Source organism: Ambystoma mexicanum, chromosome 5q, assembly GCF_040938575.1.
Source record: "Ambystoma mexicanum isolate Mex_15411 chromosome 5q, UKY_AmexF1_1, whole genome shotgun sequence".
In the NCBI taxonomy this organism is placed as follows: Eukaryota; Metazoa; Chordata; class Amphibia; order Caudata; family Ambystomatidae; genus Ambystoma; species Ambystoma mexicanum.
Window position 1 is genome coordinate 1,354,980,462 of NC_090933.1, and position 19,770 is coordinate 1,355,000,231.

The following is a 19,770-nucleotide window of genomic DNA, read 5'->3' on the forward strand; positions in this document are numbered from 1 at the left end:
ACATTCACCAAAAATCCTTCTAGTGTGTCTAGGGCCTTAAAAATTGAATGAGACCGCAGCCCACTGTACTGGAATGTACATTGTGCACTGATAAAAAGTTACCAAGAAATGGCAACAAAGTGAAAGACTATGGGAAACAAAGTCTCCCAGTACTGACAGTCTGAAAGGCATGTCAGTTTCCACATAAGAAAATGAGCAAATTCCCAGCGGAGTACAGCAGAAGGCTGGGCTCCACTGGAAAAAGTCAGGCTAGGATGGTCAGAAAAAAGCAAACATTTGGGGGGTTCACAACTGGATGGAAAATCACACATACATGGAAATCTTTCCTAAGACCTGCCCCCTGCCCCCAGACCAAGGACATGGGGAACTAATTCACCCCTGGATGAGCTTCTTGTTCAGGTCAACTAAACATTTTGAACAACTCATCAGCATTATGTTGGACACCTGGCTATGCTCAATGGTGAAGTCAAACCCTTGCAGGTTTATGGACCACCTGAGAAACTTTGGGTTCTCTCCCTTCATGTTCATGAGCCAATTTAAGGGCGTATGGTCAGTTTGCACAGTGAAGTGGGTCCCATAGGGGTAGGGCCTCAGCTTCCTTAGGGACCACACAACAGAGAAACATTCTTTCTCTACTGTGCACCACCTGAGCTCTCCGACCCTTAAGCTGGCGACTGATGAATCCAATAGGGTGTTCCTTGCCTTTCCCATCTACCTGTGATAGTACAGCCCCTATCCCAGTGTCAGAGGTATCTGTCTGCACAATAAAAGGTATTTTGTAGTCCAGGGCCCTGGGGACAGGGGCCTGGCACAAAGAGTCTTTTAAGCCATTGAATGCCTTCCCACAATCCTCAGACCAAGCAACCTTCTTGGGTTTCTTTGGAGTTGTGAGGGCAGTCAGAGGGGCAGCTATGGTACCATAGTCTGACATAAAGTTTCTGTAATACCCTGTGAGTCCTAAGAAGGCTCTCACTTGGGTCTGTGTAGTGGGGGTAGGCCAGTCTTGTACTGCTTGTACTTTACTGGGAAGAGGCTGTATCCTCCCTCCACCTACTTCATGTCCAAGGTAGACCACTGATGCTTGACCAATCGGGAACTGGCTTGTTTTTTTTGGCAAAGGGGACCTTCGCAAGAGCCTGCAACACAATTCTGAGGCGTTTCATATAACCCTTCCAGGTGGCACTGAAAACTGCTATATCATCCAGATAGGCAAGTCAAAAATCAGCCACCCATTAAGGACACGATTCACCAGCCTCTGAAAAGTGGCAGGTGCATTCTTCAATCTAAATATCAGTACCCTGAACTGGTAAAGGCCTTTTGGAGTTGAGAATGCTGTCTTCTCCTTGGCATGTTCTGCAAGGGCTATTTGCCAATAGCCTGCTGTAATAAAAGTAAGAGAAATTTGAATACACCGAAAGGTTACCTTAGAGAAACACCAGTCGTTCTCCCTCCTAAGCTTCCTTCTTCAGAAATGGTTCCGACAGGGGTAGAGAATGAGTGCCTCCCTAAGACCCTTCCTCCGCCTTCAATACAAGGATTAAGGAGGGGAAGGACTCCAGGGAAACCCTCTGGGGAAGAAAACCCTGTGTCGACGGCCACTGGATAGATGTCGTCTGTCTGGAGAGGTTCTTGGTATCCGGACTATCTGCTGAAGGGGAGCCGTCTGAATAAAGACAGAGGAAAGTGGTAAGTTTAAGAAGGGAAACTAGAAGGCAGAATATGGGTAGAGAAAACGAGGAGTACTTGATTGGAAGGGGGATACCACCTATCGGGCTATATTGCAGGTCTTCCGATGAGACGCGGATAGGAATAACCTCGAGGACGTCCCAGGAAGAGAATGATTCTCAAATCTCAATGCTGCGGATCGGACCGCGCATATCCCTGCTTCTGCATAGATTAGATAATATCAGGTGTCAATTCTGGGTCTTCTTCTAACCCCCGATATACTAGGGACTGACTATCAATTCTCACGTACCGCACGCCAGGGAGGAATTCTCACTAGCGAACCGATCAGTGAGGTTCCGCTCGTGACGAATGAGGCTGAGAGAGTACACTCGAGTCTCCAATGTCGTGCAAGAGTTGGGAGAAGGAGTCAAGTCTGAAAACAGGTGAGTGAAAGGGTAGAATTACACAGAAGGAATGACAAACAATCTAGTATGCAAAAGATCCTAGTATCGAACTCACGAAGCGCTGTTGTGGAAGAGTAGCAACGCGTCCGCGCGTTGTCCGCAGGAACAGATGAACCGGCTCCAGAGCCGGGGGGCGGTCCTTCCACCGCGCGGCCTTGGTGTAAGTCTAGACCCACGCCATCCGTAGCGGCGGCCATCTTGGGAGTAAAGATAGCCGCAATCCGTCTAAGAGACCATCTATGCCACAGTGACCATGGTCTCCGCAGGGGCGTGACACCTGCAGTGAGGTCAAATGCGCTGAGGTACTTGGAGGCACCCATGGTATCCACCAGCTAATCATTTCTACGCATCGGGTGAGCATCTATCCTGATGACAGCATTTAGAGCCCTGTAGTCCACACAGAACCTCAGCTCAGAGGTACCCGTCTCTGGCACCAGAACCACAGAACTGGACCATGGACTACTGGAGGGCTCAATCACCCCAAGATCCAGCATATTGTTGACCTCTGTCTTGATGTAGGATCTCAACTTATCTAACATTCTGGACCCCCTACGTTTGGTAGGTACACTATCTCCTGTGTCAATGTCATGCTTGCACCACAGTGTCAAACCAGGATCTAGGGAAAACAAGGGGGAGAACTGCCTCAGCAAAGTTCTCACCTGAATCTTGTTGAACAGAAGTCAGGTGAGGGGCCACTTTGACACCCTCAATGGAGCTATCTGAAGGACTGCCTTGGAACAGGTCAGCAAGAGGTTCTCATTCCTCCTCTTCTGTATCTGATGCCAAGAGCAGAGCAGCAATTTCAACCCCAGGGATGAAAGCCTTCAGTATATTCACATGGAACATCTTTGGAGTCTGTCCCCCCTTCAAAGCTCCACTAAATAGTTTACTTCACCCGGTGACTCCACTACTGAGTAAGGGCCTGACCATTTATCCTGTAATGCTCTCAGTCACAGTCTTCAATGGGATGGCCTCAGGTATCTGGTGGCATGGTCGACCAGCACCAGGATAAACCTATTGCCTGTGGATGTCTGAGGGTAAAGGGGACTTACAATTTCAATCCCTACCCTCTCAAATGGTACCCCAACAACTAGGAGTGGTACCAATGTATCCTGGATTGGTGTGCCACTTTTCCCAGATAACTGGCATGTGGCACAACACCTGCAGTGGCTTTCTACCTGGACCTCCATCTTGGGCCAGTAGACGTGCATGGCTAACCTTTGCTTGGTTCTCTTGATGCCAAGGTGACCAGCAAGTGGGACTTTGTGTGCCAGCTGCAAGAGGAAGGGTCTGACAGCAAGGGCAAACCACCAACCTCCTTTGGTCTCCTTCTGCAGACTCTTTGGGCTCACTGTAAAGGAGCCCACCTTCCCAATTAATCATGCTTCCCGGGAGGCTCACCATCAAGCTGGCAGCAGGCCTGTCTCCTTAGGCCTTCCAGAGATGGGCACTCACGTTGGCCCTTACTAAACTCAGCCCTCTCAGGACCACTTTCAACCAAACAACTTTGGAGTTCAGGATGGTCATGTGGGTTGGAATTTCAGGCAACACCTTTTGCTCGTCAGGTTCAGGTGTTTGGCCAGCTAACTCCACCTCAGTGGTAGGTGAGCTAGGAGGAATCTTTTCTTTCCCTCTCTTGTCTTTCTTGACTCCTTTAGCCTTGGGTTTCCCCTTTGGCTTGGGCTTTGGCTTGGTCTTGGCTAAGGCAACCCTTGTTTGTGCCCGTGTGCATGGTCTCTCTGCTGTGTCACCCACAAGCACTAAAGCTCTGAGATCATTCCCCAGCAGGACCTTTCCAGGGACCTGCCTCTGTATGCTCACAGGAACCCTGACCATTGAACCATTGATAGTTAGATTTACAGGCATTACTGGGAACTTGAGAGGGGGCCATCAGCTAACTTAGCGGGCATCAGGGGAGCTCTGGAAAGTTCCTCTGAGTTGACCAAAGTGGAATACACCACAGTTCTGCTGGCACCACTATGCCTAAGGGCAGGTGTATATGCTCCAATGATCAGCACACTGTCTTTAAAGTAGTGCTTGGTGTTATCAGGAATTCTAGCATAAGCCTCTGAGACTTTTGGCTCCCAGGAACCCAGGGAAACTAGGACTACCTCAGATTCTATCCCACCGGGGAGGGAGCCTCAGGAGAAGGATGCCCCTGTGATCGCTTCCTCCTCATAGGAGGGAAAGGCCAGACTCACAAGGTTTTGACCTTACATCTGGGGTCCCCCTTCACATGGTCACTTGCTCCACAAGCCACACAAGATCCATTGGGTCTTGGGACATAGGGAGGCTTACTTTAACCAGAGGTTAGCACCACAGTTCTGTGGTGGGCAGCGTGCCTGTCCAAAGACACAGATGCCACCATGTTGGATCAACAGCAACGTATCCGGTGGCCCGCAGCAAAATCAGGTCGAGGAGAAGGAGAAGACTGAGATCGGGATGCTAGCAGTGTTCAAGTTGGAGCAAACCAGAAACGAGGAGAAAAACCCGAGCGAGTGCTGTTCCAAGGACATTCCCCTGCCAATTCAGAGGTAACAGGAAGGATGGGAGAGCCGGGGACCACCAGGGAATCGTTATACACCAGAAAAAACTCATCCCAGTGAAACTGACGAGATTCGGAATAGAAAGGTGATAAAATGGAACTGTAACAATGTGAGAAAGAATCTGGAGTAACCCTGTAGGAGACAAATAAGCATTGGGTACAAATACCCTGGGAAGAGGGTAAAATATCACATAAGACAAATGCATAGTGGAAAAAATCAGAAAGGGAAACATATGCGCGCAAAGGGAAGGCTACTAGAGTCTGTAAGAGAATGGCTAAGTAAGCTACATCTCTTAAGAAAGTTAATTACCAAGAAACTCTATCCAATTTAAGAAAGTATATGTCACAGTAGTCCAAAAGGCATTGCCGCCTTGATCAAAGAGAATAAGATCATTAGAACATGGAGCAGGGAAAAGAGTAAACCAAAAACTCTACTGAAACAGTTACAAGATCGGGTGCTGAAGGTGGCAAGTGACCATCTAAAAATATCCTATTAAAAGAACTTTGCTGTGAATAACTCTTTGAGAAGAGGGTCAGGAGAAGGGAGTCATTCTCCTGACTTCCTTTCCTCTGGTTAGAATAGTGGTAGGGTCAGAAAGTGGATAGCAGGCTATTTGTTTTGTTTCCGGAGGCGCAACGGACAAGTACCGTAGTTATTTACATAGGCAGGGAACCCCCTCGTCGCTATGGTAATTGCTGGTAGTTTCACCACAGTGATATCACAGCCCATGCTTTGGAAGTTGACATCATGGGAAACGATCGATGTATCACTTGAACAGCAATGCCCTTTAGATGTGGCTCTAGCAGCCGTCTCAATCCTTTCCACATATGCATAGTCGCAAGGATTTAGCACACATTTTCAACGCATCCAGCAGACATGCCTGATTGAGCCAAAGCTCACACTTTTCTTGAGAAATGCTGCTTATCTCGAAAGCTTTTGTATCAAGGCAGTCAGGTCCTTTATCTTCTCAGTAGCGTCCACACCAGCCCTGTCTCGCTTAAGGTAGACTGCAGGCCATAAACTGTCTTCCACTTCTGGTTGAAAAGATTGTGCATCCGGACTTTCATCCATTTCCATACTCGACACAGCATGTCGTCTATATTGCATCTTTTTCTCTCAGCGATGGCAGCACCAAGGGATTTCACCAACCAGCTGGTCAGCGTACCTTCTTTGTGTAACTCCCTGTTTAGCCTGAGAAGGGCCCACCGATGGACTGTGAACCTTGTAATTTTCTAAAGTGTTAACACTAATATTCACATCAGGTCCTGCGTCTGTATGTGTTTCTTTCTCGTCAAATTTAGCTTTCTGCATCTTTACCTTCCAGATGCGGGTCTTTTGTTTGCAACACTGGATAGAAGCTCTGGGGCTACAACCAAAAGGCTAGCTAGCCCTGATAGCCCCGACATTAGCGTAGGCCCGGATCAGCAACACCCTGACTTGCGTAGCCTTCTTCTGTCCTTACGTGATATGTGCCATCCTGCTCTTGCCATAATGTTTATCCTTAGTGGCTTGTGCATTGGGCATATTCTTGATCTCATCCTTGCCTGAAGATTTTGCTCAGGACTAACGTATGAACGTGTTCTGCTACCTAACAAGGTCAGCAGCATGTCCTGTGTTCATACCTGTGCACCAATAATACCCGCGATTTGAATTCGGGTTTGAAGATGAATTCCATATTTAACTTCCAGAAACACTGCGTCAGATACGGAGGATTCACCTCGAAATTGACCGCACTGATTAATAAATGCTAGTGGGATAAATCGCAACTAGATTATTCTTCCACCTGCAACGACGAATGACCCAATTGCCTCACCATTGCGAGCATTATAGTACTAATTTGCCTTGAGGACGACCGGTTGGTTGAAACACGTGTCGGTTGGTGATTCATTGCCTCCACCAATAAATCAGATCTCTACCTTGAGCATTTTGGACATTTGTTATCTAGCTTACCATTAAGGATTGTTTCCATGGTTTTTGCGCAGATTAGCAGCAAACCATTGCTTTACACATGTTTCTCCGTTTTGTTTGCTATTTGGATGGAAGAAAGCAGTCTTTTCCCCTCTTGTTTACATGCCAACCCTCCCACCTAAAATAAATCTTTGCCCAATGCATTCCTATAGGAAAATCTTTGGCTCCTGATTTGTCTGACGTAATCTCCCGCACAGGTGGGTTGAAATGTTGGCATGTATGGACCGTGTTCAAACGATGCACTTTTTCCAATGTTGCCTTGAACTAAATGCTCCATAATACCACTGGCGGTTGTGTTATCATCACTACACAACACAGGGATAGGTGGGAGTTGCTTACCACCTTAAGGGTAGGCCCAACATTTGTCTTAAATTTGGCTTTCATGACTGGTTTTGAATGACACAATGGAACAAGAGGCGTAGAAGTGAGAGGGGATACACTCCCACTGACCAGCTATCACACACCGAAGGAGGGGGCTTGCAAAGACTGCACTTCTTCTGCTCAAACTTCAGACAGAACAGGCGTACGCACTAACGCCTTCCCCAGGCAAGTTTGTACTGGGCAGCCCACTCCAGATAGTCGAGCGCCGAGTCCACAGGGCAAAGCTAATAATCACCGCACAGCCACCCCAGCAGCTGCTGCTGCAAAGACTGCCCAAGTGGGAGCACAGAGAGGTGGACACAAGCATAGGGTCCCTGTAGAAATAGAGTGGGAAAGATCCTGTCTGGTACTGTGGGCGTTTCCCAGGACTGAAAGCCTCCTTCCTTAGGGATGAAGACAGCGAATCATAGGGGGTGAGGGTCCCCTTCCTCAACATGCCTGTGGGACAGAGGGGACGCTCGCTGGCTTAAATAGGGGAATGCCTGCTGCTAAGGACCGAGACCAGGACACCAGCCTGTTACCAAGGGGATTCTATTTGATTTGGGTGATGGTTTCCTTGTTTACAGATAAAGCAGCATTTATACGCTTTGTGAAAATGTAACACCTGTTTAAATGAGTTCCTTCTGGTAGACTCGTGCTATGTATATATGTGACCTCTGATCCCATTGGCCAAAAGAGGACCTCTTCATTGTTCGAGCCTGCCTGTGTATCACGTACTAACAACTCGCTGTATGCACAGAGTGTATCATGAAAATGTGGCCAAACGTTGAAGCGGAGCCCTTCCGAACTCTGCCAGAGTTAGAGGACGTGTGATGGTTCACCTAGCAGACAGCAATCCACCACCACAAGCCTGCATCATCCCTGGAGATCTCCAACACGACTTGATTTCCATTTGAGACTCTAGGATCTCATAGAGTGGGTGCTGAATGTGTACTGCTGACTCTGGAGCGCCCTGTTTCTCCTGATGTAGCTTCTCACTCGCCAGGCTGTGGATTGCCAAAAGAGGAGTGAATACACGAGGCAGGACATTCATGTAGGACAGATGGAGATCAAATGAGAATTGCACGGGACATGGGACAAACAGACCTTCTTGCGGCTAAGGCCAAGCCAGGTGGCCTCATTTCCGTGAGAGGGGGATTTAGAATGAATCATCTCACGCTTTAGGGGGGGGTTGGTCCATCCCACCAATTACCCGAGCTACAATCACAGATTGGCGAGTTTTACTACTTTTAAATGCTAAAAAACGAGATTGACAATGCCCTGAATTCTCCCCTTAGCACACATTCCCTTAAGATTCTGCTTCATATTGTAAGCACTGGCCATCCGAATTGTGAGACGGTAGTGCTAGGACACCAGCAATGACAACACATTCAAAAATGCTAATGGAGTTTCAACATGGGGTTTCATTTAACAAATAAACCCCATTCTGACCAGCCAGAGTGTTGGACCTACCAGTCTTCTGGATGAATTATCTGCTTTCTCTAACTAATAACGTATGTAGTGATAAGGTCAGGTTGTCACTTGGTAACTGTATAATATGAACTCATTTTTTCCAATGCCAGTGGGATTTCAAGGGAAAGTATATGGGAACGGCTAAGCAATGTCACATGTGTACATGCCTCCTGCCGCATAAAACATTATTACTGTAAAGTGGCCCTTTTAGCTGCTGGTTTGTCATTAGACTGCAAACAGAAGAAGTTGAACTTGTGCTTCTCCTATATGGACTACAATGATCTGGTTACACGCCAATGGCGTACGTGGGTAGAGACCACAAACGCCCCTTTTTAGCACAGAGCGTATCATAAGCTTGAAACTGTTTGGGAGACCTAACCCTCTTGCAGAATCCATCAAACTAGGTCTTCTGAAATCTGACGAAGCCTATGAAGGTTTACCCTGCAAAGGCCCAGGTCTGAGAAGCAGCCTGGATCCTCTGTGCACACTGTTACGTTTCTTCTTGAGTGAATAAGTATATCAAACCGCAGGTAGGTAGCAGATAGCAGGACTTTATTGAGTTGATACAGAAGGTAAGTTCACATGAAGCAAGCAGGTCAAGTATATAAGCAGGGGGAGACATCCAGCGGCCCCCTCATCCTTTAAGTTTCCGGCCCCAACTGACATTGTGGAACACACACAGGCACACTTCACTCATAGCATTCTACACCAACGTTCTGGCAGGGACTCATGCATGCAGACCAATCAAACAGGAGGCAAACACAGGCATAACACACACATCAAACGCACAATTGTTACGAGGGAATGAGGACAGAGCCCCTTTAGGGAAAAGGACCCGGGACCATGGAAGGGAGCGGGAGGCGGGAGGAAAGGGGAGTGACAAGGGAAGAGGACAGGCAGTTGTAAAGTGGAGGAATGAAGTGAAGGTTATAGACGCAGAGGCGTTGCTAGGGGGGCCTAAGGGTGTTATAGCCCCTGGTCTTTTGGTTGTATCCCCGGATAGAATCTCAGGAGCTACAACCAAAAGGCTATAGCTATCCCCCAGTCCCGACAGTTCCGACATTAGCGGAGCCCCGGGTCTTTTCCAGACCTAGCAACACCCCTGGTTAGACGGAACAGCCAATGGTATGATAGAATTGTCTGTCTGTCAGCACATTCTGAGGTCATTGAGGGGCAGTGGGTGGAGTATCACAATGTAATTAAGGGGTGTTATGCTTTAAGTTACAAAATTGCACTGCCCAATCCTATTGGCTAATATATATGGTTTCTGTAGGCAGTTGTGAACATGCAGCCAAACATGTTGTTAGAATTTCCCTAAAATGGTGAAACTGGAATATTATAATTTTTGGTTTGCTCATAATAAAAATGTCACGTATTTGCGAAACAACAGATGGAGTCTGAAGGATTGATCAACTGTGCTGAGGCTGGTTGTAAGCCGGGCGGAAGATGTCTGAATATATTGTTTTCTTGAACCCAACTTTCTAAGTGGATTAACAAGGTAATCGCAGGCTTTCCCCAGATGTGTCAAGATGAGAAATCGGCCGAGAATTCCCTGAGTTTTCCTGGCTGCTTTTTTAATATAGTGGAATAATGGTCGCTTTCCTCCAGGAATTGGGAATGATGCCAGAATCCGTTATTGTATTGAATAAACTGTAGAAGAGTGGTACCCACATCTCTGGGGCACTCTTAAAGAGGTCATGCAGTACTATCCCATGCTATAGATGTCCATGACCTCCTACTGAAACACCAACTCGACTTCCAGGCCACTGTGGAATCTTGGCTCCATCATGCTTCAGCTCCTCTTCTCTCCTTGGCCATCCCACCCAACTACACCATCCTCAGGGCCGGTAGCACGCATTGCCAAATCTTCCTTACAGCTCAGAGCCTGCCCCATCCCCACCACTCCTCAGTGTGAAACACTCTCACTAAAACTGTCAACCAACCCGAAGACCACCACTAACATCTTCCTTATATCTCGTCAACCTATTAACACCAGTCATCCCGACTTGGACATCCTCTTACTGATCATGCCTGTTTTTAAACCTGCCACCAAATTCATCATCTCAGGTGACATTAACCGGGGATGTTATGACACTTCTGACCCCAAAGCCAATGCCTTCACAATTGCCCTTGAAGACATGAACTTCTCCCAACATAAACACTTCCCTACAAACACCAAAGGCTGAATACTAGATTGGTTTCTCACAGCCAATGCTACAGCAGACATCACAGCCACCAATTAAATCCTGTGGTCGGATCACTTCACGTCTACCACTGTCACTACCCAGACTATCAAGTTGAGTCCCATATTTATCAGAAATACCAGTAAACTGTTGCATGAGGCTCTAAAGCCCACGCTGATGGCTACACTGCAATCAGTCACACCATGCTCTAACCTAAACTCCCATGTAATCACGAACCCGTATCATGCATGTCTGCACATTACCATTGACATTCATGCCTCCATCCGTGCAAATACACCCAAACCTTTCAAGAATTGGTTTAATGAGGACCTTATCTCCCTACACAGGAATAAAGGAACCCTTGAACATCTTTGCTAAAAGAACCCCTCTCCTAGCAACTGCAACGCCCTCGCCACTGTCACACACAACTACAGGTCCGCTGTCATCGCCACCAAAGCTAACTCGTTTAATGATTGCATCAACAACACAGGATACAACACCAAATAAATCTTCTCTATCCTGCAAGAGCTTGAGACTCCCACTCCCACCACACCTCCCACCCTTGCAGATAAAACCTGGTGCACCACCATACAAGACACCCTAGTACACAAAATCACTTCCCTGTAAGTGAAAATCAGTGCCAAGAAAGCCAGCCTTGCCACTAAATTCCTACAAAAGAAAATAACAATCTACAAGCCAACAAGGCTCCTCAGGTCAAGCAACGAAATCCGCCTGGAACCAAAACCATACCTCAAGAAAAAACTTGGAGGCATCTCCTTCTACCACTTAGCCGCAAAAACCTGGAACAACATCCCAAAAGAAATAAGAAACACCAAAGATCACCTAAAATTTAGGAAATTACTTAAAACCTGACTCTTCAACACCGCAGACTGAAACTGAAAACTGAAACAACAGAAAGGAAAGGGATGACCGAACTGGAGTGGTCACGGACAGCTCCCAGAACTGAACTGACTGGGAAGCTCCGACTGCACCTGGACGGGTGACGCCAGGCAGAATGGAACACAGGCGACACCCATGGAGACACAGTCAACAAACCCCACCCAACACCCGCTCTCGCCCCTTAGTTGCCACCAGGAACCACAGTGTTGTGGAATTGTCGGGATATTGGCAATCACCACACTAGCTGAGCTGTGGAAATTGACAGGTGCACTGGCCGTATTAGTGGGAAATGAAGACAGGTAGGGCTGTGAGAGAGGCTGGTGGAGAAGGGGGCCAGATGTGAAAGGGACCTTGAAGGCCGGACGGACCCAGATCAGGACAGAGGCGCAGGGGTGCTCCCGAACCCCATCTGGAGAGATTACACAAGCCCAGCACCTCAATTCAGGATAAGAGATGCCAACTAACCAATTGCACTAACAATTTCCCCCTCTGCATGCACCTCTCAAACTCCAAACCAAACACAACCACAAACCTACAGCACAACAAACCGCACAAACTTCACTACAATGCAACAACAAAACAAAAACACACATAGACTTGCACAACAGTACAAGAGGACTACCGGCCACAAACACCCCAGGCCCAGCCAACGGACCCACCGGGCTGAGGCTGCCAACAACACATCACTGCTTTCTTGCACTTTTCCAGCTTCATCCCACTAACCCCCTCTCCCTTCCTCTTTCAGAGCCGCCAGAACACCAGGGGACCACTCCAGTGGTGATAGTGCACGGTACAAATGTCCTTTAACATTAACATTAAAGCACCCACCCTCCCCACAACTAATCCCTCTTCAGTGGCCACACTCAACCCCCCTCGATGGTCCACCCCACCACTATTGCCCCGTTTAAGTTCAACAAAGTCACACAAGAGGAAGTGCTTGCCACCATCCTTGCACTAAAACCATCAAATTGTAAAGGTTGCTCCTGTCCGGACCACTTAGTGAAACTCTGTGTACCCACTCTGTCACCTATTATCACAAATTTCGTCAATGCCTCTTTCCTAACCAGCAAAGTCCCATCTAGCATTAAATCAGCATGGATCACCCACTACTAAAAAAAAAAACATAACTCAACCCTTCCATTCCTTCCAACTACCATCCTACCATTCTCCTTAAAATACTAGACCGAGTGGTCAAAACATACAAGTACAGTCCTTTCTAGAGCTCAATCATCTGCTTGGAATGAGGCAATCAGGCTTCTGCCCGAAACATAGTACAGAAACAGCCCTCCTGGACCGAAAAAACCAAATGGATACCACCAGGGACTCAGGCCATCTAGGTATTCCTCTATTACTAGACCTATATGCCGCCTTCGACTTAGTCGACCACGGTACCCTCTGTCAGCACCTAAGCTAGTATTTCCACTTCTCTACAGATGCCACCGCATGGATACACCTTTCCTCAGTAACCGGACCACTAGAGCCTTCATCGAGGAGGCTGCCGCTGGTCCTATCCCTGCCCCACTAGGAGTACCACAGGGATCCTGCCTTTCACCAACGCCATACAACACATATATCAAACCTCTCTTTGACCTTCTTGACTCCGTAGAGAAGGAGCCAAGTACCCCCACCTCAATCATTTCACCCATATTTCCTACATGTTGGGAACCAGAGTGTGAGACACGTGTGGTACAAGTGAAAATACCAATATCAAAGAGAATCCTGGAGGCAAGTTTCCCATTGAGAAAGCCATACCTGCGTACAAGACAGTATGATGGCCATTTGAATGAAATCCCAGAAGAAACAGGACCAATGAATGAACAAGCAGAATGGTGACGTCACATGAAGAAAGCTGACATACATGGAAGAGATGCAGGAACAAGAGAATGCAGATATTCTATAAGGCATCAAGAAGGTATCAAAGATAAGTGACGTCTTGGGATCAAGATGAAGAAACTTATGCTTCAAAAACGATGAAGATATCAAGATATTTTACACGTGTACAGATGCAAAGAAACGCAAGCAGACAAAGTATTCTTGAGGCAGCTTTATAGTGAATAGATTGCGGCATGAGCCAATATATATATAATATTTGAAGTGAGTAAAGAATTAATGTTTCCACTATGTATTATAGCAGAGCTGGACCAGAGAAGGAAGCCCTTATTACCAGTGTGTCGCAGTTAAAAAAGCAATTGAATCACAGAAGCAGATCTCATAAAGGCAAGGCTGGACGAGCCCCAGGAAGCTAAGGTCTCATGAGGTTGGGGTGAGCAGGCATTGAATACAAATCGTGTGAAAGAACAAAACTCTTGTTCAGAAGACATGGACAAAAACAAGGAAGACGTCAGAGGTCTATTATAAAATAGTATTTTAAATATGCTAGTGCTCGATTTTGTGGTCTTCAGTGAGGTGGAAGGATGAAGTTGGACGAACATGATGGTCACACCTATGCATGAGGGCAGAGCATGCCTTCACTCCCCTGAATTCTCCAGATCAAAAAAACACTCCCAAGGACAAGTTCAAAGCCTTAATTTACAGCAGACCACTGAGGTCATGATAAATGAATATGCTATGGTTAAGACTCGCTCACCAGCACTTGGAAGGCCGGCCTGCGCACTTCTAAACGTAGGTTGAAAAGTACTGATCGAGGTTAGAGTGTCAACCAATTGTAGGGGGCCACATGATTAAGGGTCCTATAGTTTATGAAACCAATGGGACGTTGTGTATTTAGTGACTTTCCTAGTGACCTGTTTAAGGGGAGGGCTTATCACTTTTCTTCACTCTCTTAGACGAGTATGGATCGTATACTTAGAGGTTCCTTAAGAACCTATCACAATTGCCATTGGGTTTTTGAAGTTTGCCACATTGGATGACTTTAGTAATACGTAGGTTAACGTCATCAATGATGATTTTTTTGCTATAAAAGAATGCTTTTTTTAAGATGCTTTGAGAGATCTGACGCCGAGACATCCGCTGATGTCCATTGATCTCCCTGTTTTAGATAATTGATATTAAAACTGTTACCTTTTTTGCCAACTACCTGAGTCGTTTCGATTATTGATTTTGAATAACTTCTGCATCCCCATCCATCTCAAGGGTATTGCTACCTCGTCGTAAAGGGCTGGAGTCCATCAGTTCAAATCTTTGGGTGTCATCTACACTAACGTGGCAGATGATACCCAAATACTCATCCCTATCACGGGTAATTTCACCCAGCACACTCGCACCATCAATTCTGCGTACAGCACCATACAAAATTGAAATGCCACACACAATTTGTGTTTGAACGATGAAAAGACCTGAGCTCCACATCGTCAGCTACCCCTACCGCCTAAAAACCTGGACCCTTCCTTCTCCTCCCTCTGCATTGATGGGACCACCATCTCTGTTGTCGTGAAACAGGTATAAACCCTGGGGGTACACCTAGAAGCAGAACATACCATGACAAAACACATAAATGCACTGTCATCTGCCACGGCCTACACCTGCCGACTCATATCAGTGAGCAGACAATTCCTGGCTCCCAACAACTGCCTCACACTTGCATGCGATCACATCCTCTCAAAATTGGATTATTGTAATGTGCTTCTTATGGGCACCTCAGCCTCTAACCTAACCAAACTACAGTTATTGCAGAATAAAGCACTGTGAGCAGCACTTGGGCTTACGCGTTCTGACCGTATCTCTGCCATCAGCCTCTTGCAGCAGCGGCTGCCAGGGTCGATTATCGCCTTTTTGGGATCTAAGAAGAGCCTTGTAGTGTGGCCTGGTTAATTGAAGCGCAGGAGTATCACGCACTGCCCCATTCTTGGCTATCTCTATGAAGGCTTTTTTCGCCATACGGCATTCCTTGTCAAACCATTCGTGGCTACGAATGCTAGACGCCATAACCAGTTTACGCGATTATGTTACCATGGGGCCTATCTTCGCCATCATGGATTCAAACGCAGGAATCACACATTCGGTTGGAGTGTGAACAGAGAGCGGTGGTTCTAAATTAGATCATATTTTGCCATATATAACTGATTCTTATCTGTTATCAACTATATCCTGCCATTTCATCTTCTGTCTGGCGTTACCCGTCACAAAAATAGCTGGACGAGGGCAGCGAATAGATTGAGATCTTGCTATTTTCTCTTGTAAAGCTAAAGTTAGCAGAGCGGCCGATGATCTTTTGGACACCTGCTGTCTGCACTTACCCTTGTACCTGCCACCTGCTGGCCGCACTTCTTGTTATTGTTTTGATCCCATGCACAGCACTGCCCCATCCCCTTTACCCTGGCACTTTTCCCCGCCCACCTCCCTTGCACTTGCGCGATCTCAATGTCACTTGGCCTAGTAAGATCGTTGTCTCTGACCTCCTTCTGTTCCCCCTTCCTTACCTCGTCGCGCCTTGAAACACTTGTATATAGGCGCGTTACAAATGCCATATCATATCATGATCGCTATCTGATCTGTCATCACCCAGCCTATCTTTAAACATGGGCCATTCCCTCAAACTTAATAAGGCACAAACTATGCCAGATGATACGGCACCATGGCGAAAGAAAGTACAAGTTTTGCCTAGTTTGCCTGAAACCAGTCCCTTTGATGTGGAGCGTATAAACGCGGGATTCCTCCGTACCATGGATGTTTTAAATGTGCGTGACAGAGGCTGCTCTACCCTGACATTGTGTTTCAGGACGGTGAGGTCGGAACCAAGAGTTTCACTTGGAGGAAGGCTTCAGCCTGATTCTCATGACAGGGGCAAGGATGTCCAGTAGTTGGAAATGGAAAGATGCAGATTAGAAAGGGCTGTGTAGGGTGTGAGTCAGCCGCAGGAGTAGGAGGAGCAGACAAAGTAGAGTCAAAGGCATCCACTGACACACGCTTCATGGGCCGAATGACCGAGAAGGTAGGTGGCAGTGATGGGGGGCTTTGCATGAGGTACAGAGAGTTTCAGGTGAGAGGAGAGTAGTATGTGGTCAGTCCAAGAGAGAGGAGTGGTGAGAGGGTAGGAGAGGGGGATGTCTGAGGTGATGAGAACATCCACAGTTTGTTGGGCAGAGTTTGTGAGGCCAGAGGGCAGAATGGAAAGAGAGAGAGTGTTGCAGAGGTTGCAGAAAAGCCCACAGGGGGGATTAGAAGCATACAGGTGGATGTTGAGATCTCTGAGGAGGAGAAGTTGAGAAGTAGAGGCAAGGAGAGAAGAAGAGAGCTCAGCCCATTGAGAGAGGAAGAGGGCGACCTGGTCAGGTGGCCTCTAGATGGGGCCACAGTTAGAGAGAGGCCAGGAGAGATAGAGAGCCTGCAGACCAGGCATTCAAAGGAGGAGAAGGCCTGCGTGGGGATGACAGAGTCTGGGACCCACTCCAGAAAGATCAAGGCTGCTCCACTTCCAGGACAGTTGGTTCTGGGTTAAGAGAGGATTTTGTAGCCTACAAGGAGGACGGTGTCAAAACACATGACAGAACTGACCGTAAACCATGTCTCGTGAGAGCAAGGACATCTAGGTGGCGGAAGGAGTAGCAGGAGAAGGGAGGAAGTCGATAAGACACAGGAAATGCCTATCAAAAAGGAGGAGATTGGGCTGAGGGCCCTGAACCAAGACAGTGCCATTCAGATAGACATTAATGATGGTCTTGGAGGAGTGGAAGGGGGCCAAGAGGACCTCCCACCTAGCGCCACCATAGCAGAGACCAAATGAAGGGTCCATAGGTCCGGAGAGGGGACGACAAAGAGGATGCCAGTGGGAGTTTGTCTGGAGGAAGCACTGGTGTAGGTGTCAGCGATAGGGAGGCCTGGGTTGGCATCTAGGATGCCCCTCCTGAACTCCCTCCTTGTACTTTGTGTCTGTCTCTCATTTCTGACCCCTCACAGTATGTATACCTGTGTTTTAATATATATGTGTTTGAATGTATGAAGGTGTGTTTGAATGTAATGCATTGTATGTGTGCAGTGGGTGCACCCTGTGCATGCCCTCCCAAGTAGAAAGCTTGGCTGTACACGTTCCTTCCTGCACTCACACAGCGGTTGCAAGCTGTGTTGTCGTTGTAGAGGCACTGGGCGTGTCCAAACACAGCTCCCCGCATGAAAAGCCTCAGCTCTTCCAAATGACTGTCCATTGAAGCTTTGAATAATAACCTGGCGTGTGCAAACAGCAGCCAAACACAAAGGAGGCTCTGTGTGTGCATGATACCAGCAGCCAGCCAGATGGCTCTCAAGCCAGGCCTCGTCATGGGATTCCCCACCTGAGCCTGTTATCCCAGGTGCCCTTCCTGGTGCCCACCCTTCTCTTTCCACACGCTCAAGGTCATTGGCGACCTCAGACCAATGGGCGAACGAGACACTAACTCTGCGCCATGACAGCGTGCCTTCCCTTTAAGGGTTAAACACGCTTTCCATTGTCTGAGTGGCCAACGGCATGAAATAAGACCCCAATGAAAGGGGCGGCTATTGGGTTTCTAGAGGCACAAACGCAGTAATTGAGCGTTTTGGAGCGCCATCTGCATACTTGCCAACATTCTGTGACCAAAAAGACGTAGTATTTTTCAAGTTTGAAAAATTATAATTCCCATAACAATGACATCACAGGAAAATATAAAACATACAAACAGCACAACATGGAAAGATGTTCAAATGTTGAAAAATTGATAATTCTGAATGCTAACACCAAATTGTCGGCAGATGCTGAGGGATGGCGTTACACTCTGCCACTTGCTTTCACTGCTGGTTCACCAGTGCAATAAAAGTAATCACCTACCTACCAGTCCACTGTACAGACAGACTAATTAATGTGTTGCATACTCTGTCCTTAAGCCTGCCTTAGAATCACATAAATCACTTGCCACTGTAAAAAGCAGTACGATTTGTCACTGAAATCTGTAGGCGGTAGGGCTGCTTCAAAAGCAGTAGCCTACGGCCTAAATCTGTAGGGTTGGCAAATATGCATCTGTGTTGCTGGGGTAAAGGTTGAAGGGAACAAACAATTCGTTAAAAAAAGCAAACATGTTGCTTCTAACTGTTCATGTTTTGTCTTTTGCCAATCGTCTAAAATGGATAACATTTATTTATTTAATTATCACAGGGAAAGCAATGCATTTTTGGCACAAAAAACATGTACAAAATGCACCATTGATAACAGAGCGGAGAACATGGGTCCTCAACAGTGGGGTGCTCGAATGTGACTTGAAGACCAGATGTTACAGGGGAGGGCGGAAACATAAACCAGGAAGGAGGACGACAGAATGACAGAGAAACGGGATGCTGGAGGAAGTGCTAAATTAAGGAAGAAGCACTGATAGAAATGTGGTGTAGGGTTGTCCGTGAAGGGTAGGGAGAGAGGAAAACTGGTTGATGCAGCAGTGAAGAGTGCTAGGATACAGGTGTGTTCCGAAAGGAGGAGGGCTTTGAGGTTGGATTTAAATAGTGGTAGAGTTGGAGTAGTACGGAGAAGGAGAGCAGTACAGAGTAGAGGAGAGGGAGAGAGTGGAAACGAGCGGTATCGCTCGGGGCTCGAGTAGTGGCAAGGAGGTGAGCCGAGGATGACAAAAAGAAAAGAAAAATCCATATGATTTCAGCATTAAAACAAGAGGCTAGATTATCAAATAGGAAACTATACAGATGCAGAATACGAATGGTTGAGCAAGACAGCATAGTAACTATCGACACAGGAGCATCAGTAAACATCGTGCCCTACTCAATGCTCAAGCAAATGCACCCCCAGCCTGCGTTGAAATCCACAGACAGCAGCAAGAAACACCTACCAGTGGTGGGACAATTCCGAACTGAGCTCAGCAGAGGAGAAATACAAATAAAATCAAAAGTACACATCGTTGATACCGGGATGGAATGCTTCCTGAGCTGGGATTCAGTCAAAGACCTGGGACTCATCAATTTCATCTGCAAAATCTGTATGACCGATGAGATCCAGGACCTCCTTGCCAAACACCGGAACATACTCCACGGAATCGGGTGTCTGAAAAGGAAGCTGGGGAAGTTACACATAAACACAACCATCCAACCCAAAGCCGTGACTCACCGGAGGATGCTGTTCCACATGCAAGATCTAGTCACCAAAGAATTACAAGACTAAGAAAAGGCAGACATCATTGAGAAGGTGACAGGACCCACCCCGTGGGACTCCCCCATGGTGGTTACCCACAAGCCAAAACAGCCAGGAAAGGTGCGAGTGTACGTTGACATGCACCTCCTCAATGTAGCCATCATCCAAGA